This window comes from Morone saxatilis, unplaced genomic scaffold (genome assembly GCF_004916995.1).
Source record: "Morone saxatilis isolate NCDOM2014 unplaced genomic scaffold, NCSU_SB_2.0 Contig7, whole genome shotgun sequence".
NCBI classification, from domain to species: domain Eukaryota; kingdom Metazoa; phylum Chordata; class Actinopteri; family Moronidae; genus Morone; species Morone saxatilis.
Window position 1 is genome coordinate 6,137,327 of NW_023340246.1, and position 5,490 is coordinate 6,142,816.

General features: G+C 41.1%; 1 protein-coding gene across 2 annotated transcripts in view; it reads left to right on the forward strand.

Annotated features, from left to right (window-relative positions):
• bcl11bb (BAF chromatin remodeling complex subunit BCL11B b) overlaps positions 1-5,490 on the forward strand; it is a 30,764-nt gene that overhangs the window by 1,451 nt on the left and 23,823 nt on the right. The gene's annotated exons all lie outside the window — the stretch shown is intronic.

Consider the following 5,490-nt stretch of genomic DNA (forward strand, 5'->3'; position numbering starts at 1 on the left):
ACACACACACAAATACAAACACGCAAACACACACATGCAGTTTCAAAATTATTTTTCTTGACACATAAAGGCCTGTCTCCACGTTAAGGTAACGCAATCAAATTGTGCACAAAAATAAGTTCAGTCTGAAATCACATCAAAAAAGAAAACACCACACACACACACACACACGGCTGCAACAATCTGAACTTTATTAATACGATATTTTAAAAACGAAGGGTCACAGCTTTTCAAAGCTGCGACCAAAAATTATGATTAAATTGCGCAGATTAAATCTGATGCAAGAATAGTTTTTTTTTTGCGAGCATATGATTAAAAAGTGCCATAATCCAATTTCAAATCAATTATATCAATCTAACCTTCATCTCCCAGCGCTCTGCTTTGCCTAAATCCAATTTCATAGAGGCCTAATCTGGGTAATTCATTGCAGAAGTTCATGATGTAATCTTTGGCCAATCTGTTTTGTGTTGAAAAGGGTTAGGCGCATTCCGTCCCACCCGACACATTTAGCATTTAGACTAATCATTTATCCCATTCACTTCGTCTCCATCTCTCTCATGTCACTGACTTTACTTCTATTCAGTGTTCAGTTGAAAAAATTCGGTAATTTCAAATCTGGAATCTAAATGTTTACTGTAACCACTGTTTTTGTTATCTAATTGAAGAAGTATGATGCACCCTCAGCAGATTTTAGGCAGATGACAAATATTGATCCAGCTTGAATATTGATCTGACAGTTTATTCTCTCCTGTCACTCTCACTGTCTGCCAGTTAATTAAGGTGGAGACCGAGTTGATCCCCCCCCCCCCCCACACACACACAATACATTTTCGACTGCAAAAATTTCAACAGTTTCACCTCCGGCGTGTGTGTGTGCGTTTAACATTTACCTGCATGAATTATGGCAGATTGCAACGTTTTGCATATTTTCATTTATCTTTAGGGAACTAGCAGAAATTATTACTGTTAAAACTGTTAAATATTTGCCTCCCCTCCTTGCAGCCATCCACGGGTCACTTTGTTTGACATCTTACACAAAACCTCACAGCACCTGCTGTACAGTCAACAAATTCTTGAAACTGAACCTGTGGTGCAAGAATCTAGATACCTGTATAATTAGACTTATAATTAAGCTTTAAATTTCTTAAAATTTTCTTTCCGTTTTCATTTCTTTTCTTTTTCTGCCTTGTCCTGAGCTGAAGCTGCATTCAAGTGTCTGTAGGGTGCATCTGTTCTTGCCTGAAGCTTTTAATGACTGGCTTTAGAGATCCCTTTTAATCACAGCTGACCTGTCTGCACATACTTGCAAGTGTCAAACAACAAGTTAAGTTGAGATATTTGCAAAATGCTGACCAACGTTTGATTTTCGGCACATGCGGAGGTCAGTGTCATGCTAAAGAGGCCATTAGAGCGAATACTGTAGTATGCCAAGAAGCTGGGCCACCTGGGCCTGAATCTCGTCCTACCTGTTCTTTCACGCGATACACACACTGTCTCCTGCTTGATGAACTATGGTCTCAGTGACAATGACCTTAGAGGCACAAGGGCAGGATTAAGGAAGAACTGGACCTGCATGTGTTTTTCTTTTTGTTGTTTCTTTGTGATAATGTATTACTGGACTTTAAACAGATGAACAAAAAAAATAAAAGAAGCAATTGCATTATTATTAATGTCCAAGTGCTCTTTCTCTGCAAGAACAATGTGTACGAGTGTGTGCTAAGATGCACTTGTATTTGTATAAAGCACCTATGCTTTGTTTACCATACACACAGGGTATCTTAACAACGATACCACATCTGCAGCTGTGATGGATGGGAAGGTTTTTAATGTACCTATCACTCTGGAGGCTACATGTCGCTGTGGGCTGTTTCCTTAAGTTGGGTGGGTCTGGAGAGGTCCAGGATCGCACCTCAGGCTGGAGGATCTGAGGATCGCTGTGGGGAAACCAAATTTGATTTGATTGAGTCAACGAATAATGAAAGTTTTGCATATGTACAGCATTACTGTCGCAGAGCGTTACGGAAATGGAGTTAGTTAAAAGGTGCAGTTTCATGGTTACTTTTTAATATTATTCAATATGTTGGGTTGGTCCAGAGGTCATACAGCATGTCAGTGTCAGTGGTCAAAGCCACTCAGAAGGGATCTCCTTACACAAGTAATAATATGAAGTTTCTGCAGGGTGCCTGCATATATCAACCACATGTCAGATCAGAAGTTATTCAGTGTAACTAAACTCTGCCTGCTGCCCTGCAGCCATGGTCATACTCTACCTGGAAGTGCAGAGAACCTGAATATCAGCATATTTCTGGACAGGATTGTGGAAGACTATGTACTTGAAATCTACTTGCCAGGCTAGACATCGAGAGAGATGTACAAGTGACTGCAATGAATGTGCGCAATACACATACATAAACTCAGTATAAACTGTAAAACTGCACAAATCACCCTAAATAAAATGCAGGGCTACATGAACAAACTGTTTATGTTCACATACTAACAAATCACATGTAACAAGCTGCTCTGTCTGGGTTGAATTTGACCTTCAGTTTACAGTTCATCCTTTGTTTTATTAAGGCAGACATCCCCTGTAGGCTCTTTTAGGCTCTTTCAGTCAATGATTCAGCTTGGAGTCACATCACCGACAAAGAAACCTATCATAGGAATATCCTTATGAATTACTCACACATTAGCGTGGAACGACTGGTGTTGAGTATCACAGGCCTCCTTTTGCTCAGACACTGGTATTTTTTGCAATCTAATATCAGGATTATTATACACAGTTGTTTACTGGACCCAGCCATGCAACGCCTCTTGATAACTGTTTACTCTCAGAATTGGCATGCTACTTGTGAAACAGTTAATGTTTTCGTCTTTATTCACACCATATGGCTGTCAAACGCTGGGGGAAGAAACCCACCGTACGCACTGAAACACCACAGTAAATATTCACACACATTGTGGTAACCGGATGATAATCTCACTGGAGATGATTGGTGAGCGATTTATGATTTACTGTGAGGCGTCGCAGTTTTTCTCAGATTTTCTTTCTATATTTCAATATTATTGAACATGTTTAATCAATTTTGCAACGCCATAAAGCTTCTTTATTATTCTTATTATATCTCTTAAAATTGTTTGGCAAATTTGATTTATATCTCCAAATGTCATGCCTCATGGCTTGCAAGTCATTTATAGCAATTTAGTGACAAGTCACAGTCAGCAGTAGAGCCATATTTTGCTCACTTTCAGGCTGATAATCTAAGATTTATGATAAGGAATGAGACTGCTACAGATTAAATGGTGATAAGATAATGAAACACACCGGCCTGGCCTTACACAACACACACTGTTGCAGCTCTCCTTGGCAATCGCAGCCGAGAAAAAGGGATAGGCTAAGCGAGTCCGCTTGTTGTTTGAATTTTTGATTGCAACCATCTGCAGCGTTGCTGGTGTCATTTATTTTCAATGACAGCGTGAATCTTACCCGACTTTCCCAGTGGGGTTTACTGTGTGTGTGTGTTTTTAGCTCAGCAAATGGAAGGGGAAAACAAAGAAAGGGAGACAGGTCTGAACCCATACAGTATGGTCGACTGTCATATGAGTGCCCCTGGCCTTACTCTGCCTTTACCAGCAGAACAGAGTGTGCAGCTGGTATTAAAATATTGTGTAAGGTCAGGGCTCCAGCGTCAACGGAAAATAGTTTCTGTTTAACGCCGCTCAGAGGAATCTCATCAAATTCACGTCATTAAATAAAAACAAATGTTTCAAATCCAGCAAAATCACATTTTCTCAGCCCCTCATTCAACGTAGGGCAGAGTAGAACTTGTCAAACCATGTTGTAAAATTTTCTTTGCTTTCACCTTCACCTCAGGCAAAAATGAAAACAACATAAAGAGTCATCAGATGTATAAGAGCACATTAGGACAAACACAATAATTAGAGATTATAGGGATTTATAGGGGCAATTAATGTCAGAGGACATGAGAGGAACTTCATATACGCACCTTGGCATGTTTCCCCCCCCACGCTTGTTTTACCTGGCCACTACTGGAGGGAAAAAACTGACGAGGATGTCACATGTACTGTGTCAGATACCAGTTTTGACAGCAAAATTATAATGCAACTCTAACCGAGCTGTATGGCAAACATTTAAATATAAAAAAAAAAAATACAATAATAAAAAAAAACAATCTCTGGCGTCTGACAACAGTGTTTCTTCCTTAAGTACTATTTGGCCAGGCGTTTGAATATTTTTTTTTCCACCTTTTACACATTTGGAAATATTGGTGAAAGAGGTCCATTGTCCTCAGCTGTGTCTCCCATCTGGTACACATTGTGTAGTGGCTGTGTGCAGCGGCAGCAGGCAGCAGGCAGCAGGCAGCAGCAGCAGCAGCAGCAGCAGCAGAGTGACTGACTGACTCTCTCCTCATCAAACTGATAGGGGGTGCTCTAAGGCTGCCTGACTTAACTCACACTTGATAAGGCAGAGTAGCAGGACTGTCATTGGGTGAATATAGCGCTGTGTGTGTGTGTGTATGTGAGTGTCAGAGAAAGACAGAGAGAGAGACCAAGAGAGAGAAATAAAGTATGTGTGGTATCATGTTAGACAGCTGGGTTCCATTGCTATCATCACGCCTTCTCAACGATGGCATGTTTGACAGTGTGTCTGCTATGCTCCCTTACCTATCAAGCATGTTCCTCTCACATAGGAGTTTATACAGAGGAATTAGACACTGTCTGTCACGATGATAGGCTACATTAGAGTGTTATTCTTTCGTTCGTATGTTTCCATTTCAGCATGTTTGTGTCCACAATTTTTCTTTCCCCCTTGAAGCATTCCATGTTCAATTCCTTTTCGCACCTGTGTTTTTCTCACACAGGTGAGCCTCAGGATAGATGAGTGAGCGGGTTTCAGAGAGGGGTGCGGTTTTTAGAAGATGTCCTACTGATATTCGAGTGGCATGCTGTCAGTGCCAACGCCTGCTGATTTACCGCCTTCTGCCCCCCAGGCCATGTTACTCAACCACAGGTTAACAAACAGGCCCTGCTCTATTTGTCTTGCAGGGAGAAAGCCCAGTCAAATGCCCAGGTGTCCGTCGTCTTGCTATCTTGAAGTCTTATTTTCCTCATTTGCAACACACAAGAATCTGGGTCTTATGCCACCTGTCTTGTTTTCAACATCAGAAATAATAGCGCGCCATGTTGTTAACAGAGATCTCCTTCATAGTCCTACTTATATGCACTGCACATATGCATGCATGCATGCGTGCGCACAGTTACGTGGCTTGTGTGAACACTCTGGAACATTGCTTCATGTGAATTATGGTCACAAGCTGTGAACTGTAGGTAAATATGTGTTTGTGTTCCTTCTTTGCCGCCAAAGATTATGAGATGGAAATTATTTGGCAGGCATCCAGGAACCCATCTCCATTTAGAGAAAAGATATTTGGCATCGGATCATCACTCCAGGGCGAAGTGAGTGGACTGGAA